General features: G+C 32.8%; 1 non-coding gene across 1 annotated transcript; it reads left to right on the top strand.

Moving 5' to 3' along the window:
* Nucleotides 1-16,783: 16,783 nt before the first annotated feature.
* Nucleotides 16,784-16,943, top strand: LOC112940399 (U1 spliceosomal RNA). Its single transcript, XR_003244471.2, has one exon. It is a non-coding gene; the product is annotated as a U1 spliceosomal RNA (small nuclear RNA).
* The last annotated feature ends 2,041 nt before the right edge of the window (nucleotides 16,944-18,984 follow it).

The raw sequence follows: 18,984 nt of genomic DNA, 5'->3' as shown, positions 1-18,984 counted from the left end.
TAAGGCAAAGCAAAGGAAACAACCTACTAAGAAGCAAGGGAAATAACCTGCTAAGGAAGGAAAAAAATATGGCAGGGGAAAAAGAGGCAGCCTAGGAGAGATTTAGTTGATGAAGATGAAGAGAAGCTTCTGAGGAAGACATGAACTGCACAACCCCACAACCAACACAAGAAAGTCAGTTTGAATATGCTTCTTCTAGTAGCGATTTTATCCAGTAGCTGAGGATGATGATGAAGACCTTAGGCTAAGGCCAAGAACAATCTCATAAAAATCTTTTTTAACAAGATTGAGAAAGAGATAGAACCCACAAGAACCAACTGGAGTAGAGTAATAGGCTTCAGAGATGACAAATTTGGTGTTAATGAACCTACAAATCTTTCCATAGAACCAATTGTCTTAACTTGGAATGGACAGGGTGCAGTTACTACAAATCAGCTACAAAAGTTGAGGCCAAGAAGGAGATGATGCTATTGTGTTGGTACTGTTTTGTATATGTGGGTGTAGTTTTTGCTATTGTTTGTGTAGGTTGGTGCCTTAAATGATGTTAAGGCTAAACTTATTATTTTGGTTTGTTTTGTGTAGGCTAGTGATTAAACTTATAGTTGTAGCTTACTTCTACTTTTTGTATAGGCTGAGTGTATCAGCTAAAATTAACTATCGTTTTGCTTATATATGACCAAGTGAATGTTATATATAGTGTGTTGTGTCTATTGGGTTCTGTTGATGTAGTACAATAAATTGTTGTAGCATACATTTCTTATACCATTTTCTCTGTCAATGGTAGTCGACTAATGTGGTAAATGAGTTTGCAATTTGTGATTTGAAATGAGTAACACTTTCTTAAGTTGTTTTGTTATATATCTTTCCGTTCTTGCTTTTACTTTCTAATTGATGGAAACAATGAGTTAAGATATGAAACTCTTATTCAAGAAAAACATAGTGGCAATACCACAAAGTTTATCCATCTTTTTAACATGAAGACTAATATAACACAACTAAATACTACAAACGTTAAGGCAAAAGATACAAGATAATGTTTCAAATTCGACACTTGAAATTCACAATAAGTTTGAAGCAACACTTGAAAATAATGGCCAACATTCAAACATAAGATTCACTAATATGCTCAGGAAACAATTGAAATAATTAAGACTTGAAACTACAAATACTTGAAATAACTAACACTTGAAATTTGCAACAACAAGTATCACAAACATAGTAAATGGCAATATACACCCATCTTCAATTTCGACACTTAAGCTTCAAAATTTCTTGATTTATTCACCTCGAAGTAGTTTAAACTCTCTAAATTCTCCAATTTCTTCTTCAAATTGTCTCTTTCAATCTTAACCGCATTCAACGACTCTCTCAAATTCTCCATTTTCAATGTAGCAATTTCCAATTTAGACTTCAATAAATTAACTTCAATAGAAGAATTTTCTGAAGAACTGCGTTCCCACCTCCAAAATCCATAATTTTCAAACTAATAAAAATAACAGAAAAGAAATCATGAACACCAAATTACAAGCACAAATCATATTAATTTACATTTAGTGAAAAATATACCTTAGGTTTAGAACATCTATAAAATCTTGTTCTGGGGTTCAATTAAGTCCTTGAAGTGAAAGAACGAGCCAATTCACCACAAAAACAAGTCATTATCATGGAGTTACTAATTGAAGCACAAGAACTTTCAGACATGGTTTTAGGTCTTAATTGAAGGAGACGAGAGATAGATGAAATAGGAAAGAGATCCCAATAGGAAATTATGACCAACAAATGATAGATGAAATTTGAAATTATGGTTGTCGCGTCGAAGACGAACTTGAATCGCAAAGAACGAGAGACGACTAGGGTTTTGGTGTGTGAGATATTTGGGTGAATATTAATTTATTTGTTTTAATTAGGATTCTTTTAGTGGGTTATGGGTTATGAGTTAAAAAAGGGCTCAAACGGGTAGTATAATAGGATTATGCCACGTGTTATAAAATATGGGTCCGTTAGTGACAAGGTTATATTTGTACCACTAATTGGACGGTAGAGATATACGTGCACGCATAGTATAATGGAGGGTGTATACTCACCTTTTATTAAAGTTCGGGGGTAAATCCGTCCCTTTCCCATTAACTTTAGACTATCGCATAATTATTTAGCTAAAATACTGGAGTTTCAAGTAGTTTTTTTAGCAACTTTCACATTTAACAACCTTAAAAATTATATTTGTATGTTATAGCTATGATTTTGCATAATTATGCTCCGTAGAAATAACAAATGTATATATATATATATATACACACACACACACACACACACACACAAAAGAAAGTAGTTGTATAATCTGTTTATGTTTCGGTATACATATAAAAAAGATCAATTGCATAATCTTTGTTTGTATAAAATGAGAAAGACAAAAGAAAATTGGGTAGGGGAAAATTGTATTTGTATAATCATAAGTATATCAAACAAAAATATATGCATTTGTATTTGTATATACAACTTTCTCTCACATTATACAAACACAGGTACAATGTATACATTTTTGTTTGTATAAAATGAGAGTGGCGAGCGATATTTGGGAGAATAACGAGTAAAATCTGGGAGAAGAGAGAAACGCGAACGAAAATATATGTATATATCAATTTTCTTTCGTTTTATACACACAAACATATTTTATACATTTGTGTTTGTACAAAAACGAGAGGCGAGGGAGACTGACAGCGAGAACGAGAGTGACGAGCGAGATTCAACAGAGAGAGGCAAAATAGCAACAGCTTGTTATGGGGTACAATTAAATCAACTATGTTTACAACCATTTAATTTGAATTAAAATTTTGTTATTATATACCATTTCCTTCTTTTTATTTTTTTATTTTTTTCTTTAGATGTCACTAATAATTTCTCTATTTTAATTTATTTGACCTTTTTTTATACATTATAAAAAATCGAGTGATCTAGTATTTTATTATTGTATTTTAAAATAGTTAGAGTTATTATCTACTGTTTTAAAAACTTACTATATAATGCATCTGTATTGTTGTTTTAATACTGCACTGAGCTGAGTACTTTTAAGTTTTAGTATCTTTGAGTTGAGTTGAGATGAGGTAAGTATGATTTTATTTTTTTATGATAAAGCTTATGCATGTGCTTTAGAGTTTTCCCTTACATACTCATGCTCTAAAACATATGCCTGTGCTAGCTTTAGAGTTTCCCCCTACATCTCAATGCATAGTCTGCTTGATTCCATTTGCTTTTCAGTTTTCTTAGGATGTTGTGGATTTTATATCGACTTTTATCTTAGTTATTAGAAGCTTCATAGATAGATAGTAGTATTTTGAGGAGTCTTTTTCATTTTCTTTGTTAAATGTTTTAAAGATTTGAGTTGCCTATTTTTGTCTAGCTGAATATTCTATTATATTCTGAGTTATTCATTTGAGACATTTGAGTTTATCTTATGTTGAGTAAGTCTTCAGCTTAGACTTCAGTCAGGCCAAGGGTTCGTTTGAGACCAACAATGGTACTCGAGTGTCGATCACATTCTGGGTGTAGACTCGGCTCGAAGCGGGACAACATATATATATATATATATATATATATATATATATATATATATATATATATATATATACGGAAAAGGGTCAAAAATACCCTTAAACTATCTTAAATAACTCATATATACCCTTAAACTATATTTTGGTTTAAAACTTACCTTCTTGTCAAACTATTGGATCAAAAGTACCCTTCTAATTAATGGAAATTGTTAAATGCCTTGTGGATGCCAAATGAATGCCACATGACACGCCAATAGATTTCCGCTGCCACATAGACTAAAAGGAAAAGGGTCAAAGTATCTTTAATTTATCTGAAATAGCTCATATTTACCCTTAAACTATATTTCATCTCAAAACTACCCTTTCCGTCAAAATATTGGGTCAAAAGTGACCTTCTTATTAGCGAAAGTTGTTAAATGCCATATGGATGCCACATTGCACGTTAATAGGGTTCCACTGCCATATTGACTAAATCCCTAAATCTTAATTACTCATTTCCCCCTCATTTTATTATTTTCCAAAAACGATTTTACCCCTTCTCCTCATTTCGCGACTAGGGTTTCACAATTTTCTTCGTCGCTGGTTTTAAAAGTGGATATTCTTGGTTGTAGCTGTTGACACCCAATTTTGACCCTCCACGATTTGATTAATGTTTAAAGCTTCTTTGATCATAAACAAATGAAAATAATTGATTTTATCTAATAGAAAAAAAAATTTTCTGCCTTTCCCACATCGTTTCTCAAACAATTTTTCAATTTTGCAACAGTCCCACATCGGTATTTCATCCTTTTTGAGGATTTTTGGGTTCCTATATAAACCCACTTCATTCACTATTTTAAAGGAGGATTTTGGGGGAAAAGACCAAAGAGTACCCAGAAAATTTTGAGAATTTTTGGTTCCATAGTTCAAATTATAAAGTGGTTTTTTGTGGTTTTTTTCCGAGTTGAGGCCGTGGAGTCGTCTCTTTCAAACTTGTAGTTTCGGTTCGCTGCCCAGAACCAGGTAATTTTTTTTCCTTTCTTAGCCTTGTTTTATTTAATTTCCAGCTCTTTTATGCTTTCTGTTTATTATATGTGCTTAGCTTTATTTTAGTAGTCATGTGTTAGACTTTGGTTTGACCTTTTATTTTTAAGTAGTTAATAATGTTTATTTTGTTCCTGCTGTTCTACTTATTTTCTGAGATGTTTTTCTACTAATCTCCCAATTTCATGTCTTTGTTTCTTCATGTTTCACATCTTGTGTTTCTTGACTAAAATGTAGATTTCACAGTTAGTAATAAAAGAGGATCCATTAAGCTAAGTCTTTCCTTATATATATTTATATACACATCCGGTTATTATTATTTTTTGAATATATGAAGTTGTCTTCTTTATAAAATTCCATTAATCGTATTGCTGGAATTTTCATTAGTTTATTGTTAATAATATTCAAGCTTCCCTTTAGTATACTAGTTGCTTATGTTACCAAGGATCTATATCCGTTTTAATATTTATTTGGATTCTCTGTTATAATAGTGCATAGGTTAAGATATTTTACTCAATACATAGAGCATTTTCCTATTTCGTTGGAGCCAAGACAGTCTTTTTTTTTGTTAGTAGTTTTGGTTATTTGGTTTGTTTGATAGCAATTTGTGTTTTGTGTATTTTTGCTTGATATTAGTTCATTTTTATCTCCGTCTTGTTCAAGACACATGTTATTAGTTCATCGTTCAAGGTGTTAATTCTCTTTTGTTTGTTTGATTGCATGTGAAATCACCTTCGAGTCCCCATGGGCTTCATTCCCATCTTTTGCACTTCTTCCTTGAGCCATAAAGGCTAAAAACTTCCTCCTCGAATCGTAGATTCCTCTCAAACAGGTGTACAGGTTGAAAAACAGCGGAAATGCACTGGTGGAAATTGTTTACTGGTTCATCAGAACGTCAAAAGTTGCTGGAAATTAATTTACAGGTGTTGAACTTGATGTATACATATTATATACATTGATATACACAATGAAAGGCGTACAGGAAATAAAAATCAAAATCTGGGTTCATAGAAGTCCAGATACACTTCTGAAAAGAAGCTTTCAACTTTTGAAAGTTGAAAAACATGCTGATATACATTCGGTATAGACTGATACACAAAGACGCAATACCTTAAATAGGTGTAAAAAATAGAAGAGCAGTACAGGTAGAAATACGCTGATAATAGGGGAAATACGGGAAAATATCGAGAAATACATATTCGAACAAATACAGGGATTAAATAGTCCAAAATGGACTAGATACGCACATTATACATCAATTTGTATACCCTATCTCTTTTTCAGGAAATGGGATAGGGCCCTTTTCAGCAAAGGATTTTAATAGGCCCAAAGGCCAATTTGTTTTGCAGGATCTGAATTGTTGAAAAGGGCCTAAACTTAAATAGTTTAATATAGAACAGGTGGGCCAAAGCCTAATTGAATGAATTTGGGCAATCAAGCCCAAGTTCAAATATTTTTCCCTCTCTATTTATTATTTGTTTGAATTAACTAATTTTTGGTAGGAATTTAATAATCTCATAAAGGGCAACCATTTTTTTACTATTTTAAATTTTACTATCTTATTTACTTATTTTGTTTATCACCTTTTAGTTTATCCCCTTAAGTTAATTCCTTCTAATTATTTTCCTGTGGATGTAAAAAATGAAATAAAAAATATTAAAACACATTTTCTCTTTACTTAGTTAAAATTTTTATTTTAAAAGTCATTTAGTCAAATCGCCGGTCAACTGCAAGTTAGCGGGCATCCCGAGGGCCTAACACCTTTTCGGGATGTACATTGAACTTCGAACCTTTTTTAATTGATTTAATCTGTTTTGAATCTTTTGAAAATTTTAACTTTTTCTTGGTTTTATCAAAAATCAAGTGGCGACTTCGTAATTTGGAAAGTCGATTTTTCTTAAATAATAAGATTAATTGATTTTTCCTAAACCTAGTCATCTTCGCACTATTTTTAAACAAAAGAATATTCAAACATAAAACAGAAATGGCGACTCCGCTTGGGATTAGTTAAGTTCTAACCTTAAGATTTGACTGTTTGATTATTTGTTTCAATCGTTAAAATTTTATTTGTGCCGAATGTGTTTAATTTTTCATAAACTGTTGCATTTCATGGCATAATCCCGCCAAACGTCAGGTAGTGTGCTTTAGGAAAATGAAAGTTACGTGGCTTTCCACGGCTTTCTCCAAAATTACACAAGAATTCATTTGGAAGTATCAAACAAATAGTTGGAACGCGGTCATCCGACGTTGTTTGGTAGCTTCACCCCGATGTTTGTCCGACTTGGGTAATTGTCAATTTGAAAACTATTCTAGTAAACTAACTTAGAGCTCAACCAAAACCCTTTTAGGTGCATTAACCTAAGATGACTCAATACCCAATGCGTATGAGTCCATTAGAAGACTACCTTGAGTCTAATTGGCCCGCGGTCAATATAAGATGATCATCCAATTATTTTTTAAATTTGAAGGATATGTATGTTGATTTGTAAGTACCATTGTCCTTTTGGGTTAGTTTTTATTTTATTTTATTAGGTAGTTTCTTTGTTTAATTCAAGTGAAGATACTCCTCATCAAGAAGTAATTCAAAAGCATCAAGAAGTTTGGGAATGAAGATTCATATGGAAGCTTAGCTTAGTTATCATTGTACCCCTACGTGGGACTAATATTTATTTCTCTTTCCTCTATTGTGTATCCCTATTTATTTTATTTATAAGTTTTGTATAAATATTTTTGGACAATGGAATGATTTACAAATGATATACACATCCTTCAAACGGTCGGCTTACCTTTGACTTAAAAGGTCACATGTATGTTAGGAGGCGTTATATATTGTTTGTGTTAATTGTTACAAATTTTGTTTCATTTGTGCTTGTTTGACCTATGTGTTTATATACATATGTTTTCGCTTTAAGCATAATTGGTCTATTATTCTACTCCAATGTTTTAGAACATCAATCCAATTCTCAAACCTTCCAAAATACTATAACTTCATTACCAAAATACGTTCAAAATTACTCCAGAACTTTAAAAAATTATTAGGTCATCATTCAAATTCACGTTGACCTCTTCTTGAAAATTATTTTTCACACCTACTAGCCGGCGTTACTAAACATTCCTTCAATTTCAAGCAAATATCAAGACGCTTTTGTTTCTACGAAAGAGATTTCCAATTGAACCAAACCCTTTTTCTTTTGTCTAAATTTCAGTTCACAATAAACAATTTTTTCCATTTGATCATTTTCTAGAAACTCATCTTCATCGAATTTTGGACTAGTTTGTTTAAAACAAAACACATGTTATTTGTTTTATGTGTTACTTTGGTTGATTATTATGATTAATGGACTAACTTTCTTATTTTTGAGTTGTCTCAGAAGGAGAGACGGATTTGTGTTGGTAATCAAACTTGCTCACTTCACCAAAGTATCCGCTGGCAGAACATTTACACGGTCTAAGGTCAAGGGAATCTCTATAGACTCTTCATTTCTTACTTGGACTACTAAAAAGAATCGTTCAAAAATGGATTCCACTATTCACACTGTTGCTTCGTCTGAAATGATCCCCACTTCATCGATCGCGGCCAATCCTAGTGCCTCGGTAGCAACAGAATCACCTATGGAGGTCATTCCTCGTCTAGAGCGACAAATTAGCACGCTGAATTTCCTGGTAGCTCAATACCAAGCTGCTTCTCTGAATCAACCACCTGATGCTCACGAAAGGGGGCCCATGCCACCTGTATATCCTACTTTGAGTGATTTTTATCAAGGAGATTACTTTGCCGCCTTTCAACAAACTCAAAGTGCCTCACTCTCTAATTCAACTCAGGATACTTCCCTTGTATACACATTTGCTCCCCCAAAAGCTCAAACAGTAACACATCACACTCCGCCAGTGTACACTTATGTCACTGCTCCACCCGTTACCAAGGCTCCAGAGTTTCACCGCCCAGATGTTAATCACTATATTGAAATTGAGGGGGACGAAAAATCAATTGATGCTGAAATGATGAATAAGAAGATGAAAAGTTTGGAGGATGCTATGAGAGGTCTTTGTGGATTCGATAGTAGCCAGAGTGTTAGATACAAAAATTTGTGCACATTTCCTGAGGTTGAGTTGCCACCCGGTTACAAGATTCTAAAGTTTGAGAAGTTTAGTGGATCAAGAAATCCATTCTTTCATTTGAAAATTTACTGCGAAAAGTTTATTGGCGTTGGAAACAATGAAGGGATAAGAATCAAGATGTTCAACCAAAGCCTAACTGGAAAAGCACTGGAGTGGTACTCTAAGCAAGATGTGACAAAATGGCGTACTTGGGATGATCTGGCGAATGCTTTTGTGGATCACTACAAGTTTCATGTTGAAATTGCTCCCGATAAAATTTCTATTACCAAACTGAAACCCAAGTCGACTGAATGCTTGAGAATATGCCATTCGTTGGAGAGAAGAAGCTGCCAGGGTGCACCCACCTATGGAGGAATCATAAATGATCACTTACTTCATTCAAGCTCAAGAATCAGAATACTATGAGCGAATGGTGACTATGGGTGGAAAGACATTTGCTGAAGTTATTAAGGCTGGAGAAATGATTGAAGGCAGTCTCAAAATTGGCAAAATAAGGAGTTACGCCTCATCTCAATTTGCTAATAGAACCTATCAAACTGGTTCTTTTGGAAAGAAAAAGGAGAAAGAAGTTATGATGATAACGACCCGAGGAGCTGCATCATATAACCGTCAACCACCTCCAGGCTATCCTAATTCACAATACTATGTTTGCAACAATCAAGAAACATTTCGATCTCCACGACCAATGCAAAATCCCCGAAACAATGCACCTCGTCCTAATTTTGAGAAAAAACCTGCTAGAGTCTTCACTCAATTGAGCGAGACACGGAGTCAACTTTTTGAGAGACTAAAAGAGGCGAAAATACTTCATCCAGTGGAAACCAAGACTGTGAATACTTCAGCCGAGTGGTATGACCCAAGTAAGCGTTGTGCTTATCATTCAGAGGTTGTTGGTCATGATACCGAGAAGTGTATCACTCTCAAACACAAAATTCAAGATCTAATTGACAATGAGGTGGTAAAACTCGCTCAAGCTCCACCGACTGTGAATACCAATCCGTTACCCAAGCATAATGGGTAGTGGTTGACATGACACGTTGCAAAGAAGAAGCAAGTTTCCTGAAGGTCGCACTTTTGGCAGCTTTTAGTCTTGCATTTAGAGTTTGTTATTTTATTTCTCTATAATCGCACTTTTATCGCTTTATTGCTTTGTAATCGTTTGTTTGGTTTAGATTTCCCTTGTAATGAACTACGTCTGACCTGAATTCTCAAGAATGAGATACGTAGGCGGCCTATGTCGGCTTCGGTCACCCCTTTATCCCTTTTAGTGTTTTCTTATGTTTAACTACGTCTGACCTGAATTCTCAAGAATGAGATACGTAGGCGGCCTATGTTGGCCTCAGTCATTTTCTTTGTTAAATTTTTTCTAAACCTGTTAATCCTCGAGAGTTGGAACTGCGTTTGACCTGATTCTTGCTCAACGGGATACGTAGGCGCCGCACCGGCTCGGTCATGTTCCCCGTAAGTTTTTCATTTCTCTTTATAATGAAAACTGGGGAATATTTTGAGAGGATCTCAAAATTCATCAGAAAGAGAAATTTGTTTAGTCCGGAATCAAGGATCACTTCAGAGTTGCAACTGGCGCAGAATTTTTGAGATTCACTCAAAAATTCAACTGAAAACTACAGAAAGTTCGAAATTTTTGTTATGTTTTAAATCGGGGCAGAATTTTTTAGGAGGTCCTCAAAAATTTCATCAAGTGGCATTTCAAGACCAAACAAGTTTGTAATCCATAAGGAAAAAGAGCATCAGGATGGCAAGACAAAGCCAACACGAATCATTCTCTCAAAACTAAGAATTTTTCTTTGGATGCAGGAATTATAAAGTTACAACACATCATTAGAGCTACAGTGGCCTCATCATGACTCAGATGATTTCTACTCTTGCTCATCTTTTAAAATTTTCATTTCAATTCACTGTGACTTACACATTTTATATTCTTACCAGATGGGATAGCTTGGCGCAAGGGTGATGATCATAAAATGTTATTCAAACAAATATAAGCTGAAAAAACTTTATTTGAGAACTTATCTTTTACGTTGATAATTTTTTTTACTAATTACATTTGAGCTTTGCAGGTGTCGTCAAAGTTGGAGTCGAAATTTCAAGAGATCCTTTCAATTTTTAAAAGATCTGCCCAGACATTCACCAGACAAAGGACACACACTAAACCTTATCCAAGAATTTTACTATGAAGGATTCCTGACACCAAGGAACCAAATCAAACTAATTTTATCCTCTATTTTTTTTGAAGAGTTTTCTTTCTTCATTTTTCAAATCTCTCGTCCTTTTTAAAGGCAATTTTTTTCATTCTTTTTTAAAAAATTCCTTTAAGTTTCAGGTTCAAACTACGTCAGACCTGATTTCTTGTTCCAGCAAGATACGTAGGCAATCCTATATAAGGATTCGGTCTTCCTAATGTTTCAAATTACAGGCCCCAAAGAAAACTGGGTCATGTTTTTGAATAAGTCATTCTTGTGTCTTACAATTTATTTCAATTAAGTATCCTTGGACTGGAAACAGGGGCAACTTTTGAAATAGTTCAAAATTATCCAAATCTTCGTTCAACTTCAAGTTTCAAAGGTGACCTTTATCAACCCAATCTTCTCTTTACATGAAATTCCAGATTCAAAGTAGGGACACATCTCGCGTGAGATCCCTAGTTTGTCTTAAAAGTCTCATTTCAAAAGTTAAAAGTTATCGATTTGTTCTTCCAGAATCTCGCATTCTCTATGGATGCCAGACTGTCGTGACTCATTCAAAAGTCCTGACATTTATTAATTTTCCTGTTCTTGTCTAACAAAATTTTCATGAGCGCATCGACGACAGAGTTGTAATCACATCTAAAGAAATTACCAACTTCACAAACTACAAAAGTTGCTCAGATTACTCTGTTATAACCTGATTCTCTAGTGTTGGAGCATCACTTCCTTCAACGTGACACCTTATTTATTATTGGAGAGTCACTTCCTTCAACGTGACACATTATTTATTATTGGATCGTCACTTCCTTCAACGTGACACATTAACTTATTATTTGAGCGCCACTTCCTTGAACGTGACATGTTAAATTACTATTGGAGAGTCACTTCCTTCAACATAACATGTTCAATTATTATTGGAGAGTAACTTCCTTCAACGTGACACGTTAAATTATTATTGGAGAGTCACTTCCTTCAATGTGACACATTAGTTATTATTGGAGCGTCACTTCCTTCAACGTGACCTATAGGTGCGAAGGGCCCCGCCTTCACAGTTGAGATGGTTGCAAGCCTCTTTTCCACGCTCAATTATTTTGTCACTCATCCTTAAGCTAAAGGTTAAATCTGCATAAGAGATTTTCTTTTCAACTGATTAAGTCGAACTACAAGCAGTCTGGTTCTCAAGTTTTGGGATATGTAGGCAGGATCAATGTTGAAAACTCGACTGTACCCCAATAATTCTATCATCACTCCGTTCTCAAGATTTTCGGTCTCTCCATACTTCGACACTGAAATAGCTTTTACATTCTTTATAAATCATGCTTAAAATCAAGCGTATCGAACTACAAGTGGCCTGAATTTTCATATAGCCTGAGATATGTAGGAAACCCACTTCCGGGGCTCGGCCAAAATTCCTAAAGTCCGTACCAAAAGCTCTTTTTCTGTAAGGTGAAAATGTGGTTGGTCAAAATTGGATATGTCAATTTCATTTGCCTCGGATTTCTTTCTTCAATCTGAGTCAAACCAGGGACAACTGTTGACACCCAATTTTGACCCTCCACGATTTGATAAAATTTTAAAGCTTCTTAGATCTTAAACAAATGAAAATAATTGATTTTATCTAATAGAAACAAAAAAAAATTCTGCCTTTCCCACATCGTTTCTTAAAAAATATTCAATTTTGCAACAGTCCCACATCAGTATTTCATCCTTTTTGAGGATTTTTGGGTTCCTATAAAAACCCACTTCATTCACTATTTTAAAGGAGCATTTTGGGGGAAAAGACCAAAGAGTACCAAGAAAATTTTGAAAATTTTTTGTTCCATAATTCAAATTTTAAAGTGGTTTTTTGTGGTTTTTTTCAAGTTGAGGCCGTGGTGTCGTCTCCTTCAAACTTGTAGTTCCGGTTCGCTGCCCAGAACCAGGTTATTTTTTTTTCTTTTTTAGCCTTGTTTTATTTAATTCGCAACTCTTTTATGCTTTATGTTTATTATATGTGCTTAGCTTTATTTTAGTAGTCATGTGTTAGACTTCGGTTTGACCTTTTAGTTTTTAGTAGTTAATAATGTTTATTTTGTTCCTACTGTTCTACTTATTTTCTGAGATGTTTTTCCAGTAATCTCCCAATTTCATGTCTTTGTTTCTTCATCTTTCACATCATGTGTATCTTGACAAAAATTTAGATTTCATATTTAGTAATAAAAGAGGATCCATTAAGCTAAGTCTTTCCTTATATATATATATATATATATATATATATATATATATATATATATATATATATATATATATATATATATATATATATATATATATATATTTATATATATATATATATATATATATATATATATATATACACACACACACACACATATATATGTATACATATATATGTATACATATATATGTATACATATATATATATATATATATATATATATATATATATATATATATATATGTATGTATGTATATATATATATATGTATGTATGTATATATATATATATGTATGTATGTATATATACACACACATCCGGTTATTATTATTTTTTTGAATATATGAAGTTGTCTTCTTTATAAAATTTCATTAATCGTATTGCTGGAATTTTCATTAGTTTATTGTTAATAATATTCAAGCTTCCCTTTAGTATACTAGTTGCTTATGTTACCAAGGATCTATATCCGTATTAATATTTATTTGGATTCTCTGTTATAATAGTGCATATGTTAAGATATTTTACTCAATACATAGAGCATTTTCCTATTTTGTTGGAGCCAAGGCAGTGTTTTTTTTATGTTAGTAGTTTTGGTTATTTGGTTTGTTTGATAGCAATTTGTGTTTTGTGTATTTTTGCTTGATAATAGTTCATTTTTATCTCCGTCTTGTTCAATACACATGTTATTAGTTCATCGTTCAAGGTGTTAATTCTCTTTTGTTTGTTTAATTGCATGTGAAATCACCTTCGAGTCCCCATGGGCTTCATTCCCATCTTTTGCACTTCTTCCTTGAGCCATAAAGGCTAAAAACTTCCTCCTCGAATCGTAGATTCCTCTCAAACAGGTGTACAGGTTGAAAAACAGCGGAAATGCACTGGTGGAAATTGTTTACTGGTTCATCAGAACGTCAAAAGTTGCTGGAAATTAATTTACAGGTGTTGAACTTGATGTATACATATTATATACATTGATATACACAATGAAAGGCGTACAGGAAATAAAAATCAAAATCTGGGTTCATAGAAGTCCAGATACACTTCTGAAAAGAAGCTTTCAACTTTTGAAAGTTGAAAAACATGCTGATATACATTCGGTATAGACTGATACACAAAGACGCAATACCTTAAATAGGTGTAAAAAATAGAAGAGCAGTACAGGTACAAATACGCTGATAATAGGGGAAATACGGGAAAATATCAAGAAATACATATTCGAACAAATACTGGGATTAAAAAGTCCAAAATGGACTGGATACACACCTTATACATCAATTTGTATACCCTATCTCTTTTTCAGGAAATGGGATAGGGCGCTTTTCAGCAAATGATTTTAATAGGCCCAAAGGCCAATTTATTTTGCAGGATTTGAATTGTTGATAAAGGCCCAAACTTAAATAGTTTAATATAGGACAGGTGGGCCAAAACTCAATTGAATGAATTTGGGCAATCAAGCCCAAGTTCAAATATTTTTCCCTCTCTATTTATTATTTTTTTGAATTAACTAATTTTTGGTAGGAATTTAATAATCTCCTAAAGGGCAGCCATTTTTCACTATTTTAAATTTTACTATTTTATTTACTTATTTTGTTTTATCACCTTTTAGTTTATCCCCTTAAGTTAATTCCCTCTAATTATTCTTTAGAAGTAAAAAAATGAAATAAAAATATTAAAACGAATTTTCTCTTTACTTAATTAAAATTTTTATTTTAAAAGTTATTTAGTCAAATCGCCGGTCAACCGCAAGTTAGCGGGCATCCCGAGGGCCTAACACCTTCTCGGGATGTACATTGAACTTCGAACCTTTTTCAATTGATTTTATCTGTTCTAAATCTTTTGAAAATTTTAACTTTTTCTTGATTTTATCAAAAATCAAGTGGCGACTCCGTAATTGGAAAGTCGATTTTTCTTAAATAATAAGATTAATTGATTTTTCCTAAACCTAGTCATCTTCGCACTATTTTTAAACAAAAGAATATTTTAAACATAAAACAGTAGGTTAGTAAAACTTTTTTCTTATTTTATTGTGTTTACAACCACGAAAATCCACTTTGAAACTTAGCTCCGAAGAAAGTTATGAAATCTTGGCCACGGAAATCGTAAACATAATAAAATAAGAAAAAATATTTACATTACAAACATGAATATCCACTTTGAAACTAAGCCCTTAAGAAAGCTATGAAGTCTTAGTTGCGAAATTAGGGAAAAGTCGTGATATCCTATTATGCTTTAAAATCGTAAAATACAATAAAATAAGAAAAAAATATTTACTAACTTACAAGCATGAATATCCACTTTGAAACCCAGCCACGAAGAAAAGTATGAAACCCTAGCTGCGAAATGAGGAAGAACGGGTGAATATATTGTTTCTGGAAATAATGAAATGGGGGGGGGGGGGGGGGCGGGGCGGGGAGTAATTAAGATTAAGAGATTTAGTCTATGTGGCAGAGGAATTTTATTGTTATGCAATGTGGCATCCATATGACATTTAACATTTTCTGTTAATAAGAAGGATATTTTTGATCCAATAGTTTGACGGGAAGGGTAGTTTTGAGCCGAAATATAGTTTAAGGGTATATATGAGCTATTTCGGATAGTTTAAGGGTATTTGACCCTTTCTAATTAGTCTACGTGTCAGTGAAATAAATATTAACTTAAAGTCTTCAAAATAATATTACAAATTCCAATAAAACTCCTTTTGTTGTTGATCAACTCAAATTTCAACTGTAATACTTTTAAATTTTACTTCTCCCTTAATAATAAATATCGAGTTCAAGCCTGAATATAAAAAGTAATAAATATATTGAGTACAAACCTAAATATGAACAAATTCTTGACAAGAGGTTTCCTCCAAATCCGGGTACAGGACAAAAGGATATCTGATGAAAAATCCAAAAAAAAAAAGTTTGAAAAAAAGTCAAAATAACGATAGGAAATTCCAACTGGTATAAAATTCTATGAAGTATCTTCACGTCCTCCGTTAATAATTCCAACTTGTATAAAATTCTATGAAGTATCTTCACGTTCTCCATTAATGTTCCATTAGAAATCAAGGATACAATTGTACAAACCTATAAAAAAGATTTTGTTCAAGTAATGTCGTGTCCATTCTACTTTGTTTCTTCACTTAGAAAGCATTCTCCTGCTGTGTTTTTTGCCAATGTGGAATAAAGAGAAATTTTGGTAGTACTATTTTATTAATATGCAATTTTTGTCTTTGATGTTCTTTCATTAAGGTACTTGACTAGCTACTGTTACCTCTTGAACAACACTAAAACAACAAATTTTTTTATCATATATGTGAAAATCCTTTACACAAGTTTTGATTATTACTGCACTTCATATAAATGTTTATTTCGAGTGTCTGAATCGATGTATGTTTGAGCTAAGGCACAAGGATAAATTTATTTCAATTGTTCTCTAGATAGTTGTTTCAGAGCTTGATTTTGATGTTTCTTGTATGTTTTTTAATTCTTTATTTGAATTTTGAATATGAGCATGTGTATTACATTACAATGTTTGGATATAGGCTACCTTAATTTTCTTTTCCTATTTCCAAAAAGAAAGTTAAAAGAGAGTAAATGACATTTTAAGTTATTCTCCCACATTTGCATCTAAGAGAAAATTGGAGCAAAAACAGTAATATTAATAATGAGCTGAGCTTATTGAAAAACATACTTACCTGGACGGGGTCAATGGGTGATCAGTAAGACCCATGGCCTAGGCTTGTGACCTTCATTGCAATTTGGAGGGATGCCTGCCTAAGGTCTGCCCGAGTGGTCGAGCCTACATCATAATTTGTTGCAATGGGGGTCTGCGTTCGCGTGGCCCCTGCCAATGATAGCTCACAACTTTTCTCTTGATGATTTCTATGTTATTGGAATGAGAGGTAAAACAACAATGTAAGTCTAAAATTGAGGTTGAGATTCTGGTCTTTGTCAAACTTGTACACAAGACAACAAACTTATAAATAGATGAAGTTGGAGATATAAAACGCTTCTGGTCTTATTTCTGTTGTTTTCGAAGAAATTCATAGAAAATAAAATTTATAACATAATTATAAATGTATAAATAGTCTAATATCTTAACTTTATAATAATGAAAAAAATATTATTTCTAAAAAATATTATTATCATACTATACCATTTATCCCTATAAAGAAAATAACCAATAAACTTACTAATATTATAGTAAGAACATCACTCCATCATAAATAAAAATAAAATTACTTTCAAATACTAAATAAAATATGATAATTTTGAGGCATGAAGACAATGATAAGTTAAAAAGTAAAATTTTGTTATGTATTTTTAAAAGAAATGCTACGTATAATAACTCTCACACTATTACAATGTAATGAAGATGTGATATTATAACTTGTTATTTGAGTTACTCTCAATTTTCTTATTTCTATAAATTAAAAAATGATTAAGTATCAATCATTTATTCAAGAATTATGAGGGTCAAACTAAACCCCACACTTGATTCTCGGAGTGTTCTGCTATAACCCTGCCCCGAAGCGAGCCCCGAGGTCCAAGATGAGTTCCAAAATAGTCTTTTAAAACACTCTTGTGACTTTTGTGGATGATTTTGATGGAAAACTGGAAAAAAATAATCTTTCTAGATCTCCTCTTTACTTCCCCAAGGTGCTCTTGGGTAAGAATTGACACTTGTAGAGAACTTTCTAAGGACTTACCTGATTATAACGGTGTTACCCCCGAAAAAATACCTTCTATAGCGATAACTAATTCACCCGTCGTAGCATGTAAAAATTAGAAACTCAGACATTGTCCATTTCAAAATATACCTATATATCTTAACATTGTCATATTCGATATTAAGAGTTCTACTCACCTAAGTTTGATTTCAGAAAATCCTATAGACTCCTTAACGTCTTAGAAACATCAAAAACAATTCTACTTAGATGTTTTATCCAATCCTTGCCCTGAATATTTCTAGACGTCAACTTGATCATATTTCGTCCAAACATAGCCTAACCTGAAATGTTCAATTCACTACTCTCAAAATTTTCTTATCCGCTTTCTTTTAAAAGTATTTCACCCCTAAGGATTTAAAAAGTCATTACAAGATGCCAATTAATCCATCATTCCTCTCCAAATGTTCAATATTAAAAAATGTGAGCTAAATCAAGAAGGGAGTATTACCTAATCATCTAATAACGGGTACTTGTCCTCAATTTTTAAACTTCTCAATCAAGAATAACAACCAACTTGCTCTTGTACTGAAGGTCCTATGTAGGGGTGTTAAAAATGAACCCAAACATAGGTAATCCACCCAGAATTTTAAGGGTTGGACTCATAATAATTTGAATTGGGTTCAATCTCAACTCATTCAAGCCTAACCTAATTGAAGAGAATCCTCAATTGAGCCCAATTGAATATTCAATTTCAACCTGTTTTAAAATGCTTTACTAAGATGTTCTGATATTAAATGTATGAATTATTATCTATTTAACATTTTTAAGACTTGTCTATCCATTTGTTACTTTTTTTCTAGAAAAATCTTGAGCGGAAATTCAAATTGTGATTATGAAAGTTAAGTATCACTATGTTAAAATTATTGAGATTAATTGGTCAAATTAGGCGGGTCAAGACCCAACCCGTTTTTAGCCCATTTTAACCCAACTCATTTGAGCCCAAAGTAAACTTGGGTGGGTCAATTTCTGTTTCAACACATTTTAATGTATCTAATTTCAGCTCAACCTGCCCATTTGACACCCCAAGTCCTATGCATCGCCTCACGGAATTATTTCTAAGAAATATGATAATTGGTATGTTAAGATAATTATGATATTTGAATTGAATAATACCAATAATTAATTCTTTAAACCTATAAATAAATATTTAATCATAAA

Source organism: Solanum lycopersicum, chromosome 11, assembly GCF_036512215.1.
Source record: "Solanum lycopersicum chromosome 11, SLM_r2.1".
In the NCBI taxonomy this organism is placed as follows: domain Eukaryota; kingdom Viridiplantae; phylum Streptophyta; class Magnoliopsida; order Solanales; family Solanaceae; genus Solanum; species Solanum lycopersicum.
The sequence above is the reverse complement of the archived record's forward strand: the minus strand, read 5'-3'. Positions and strand labels throughout refer to the sequence as shown.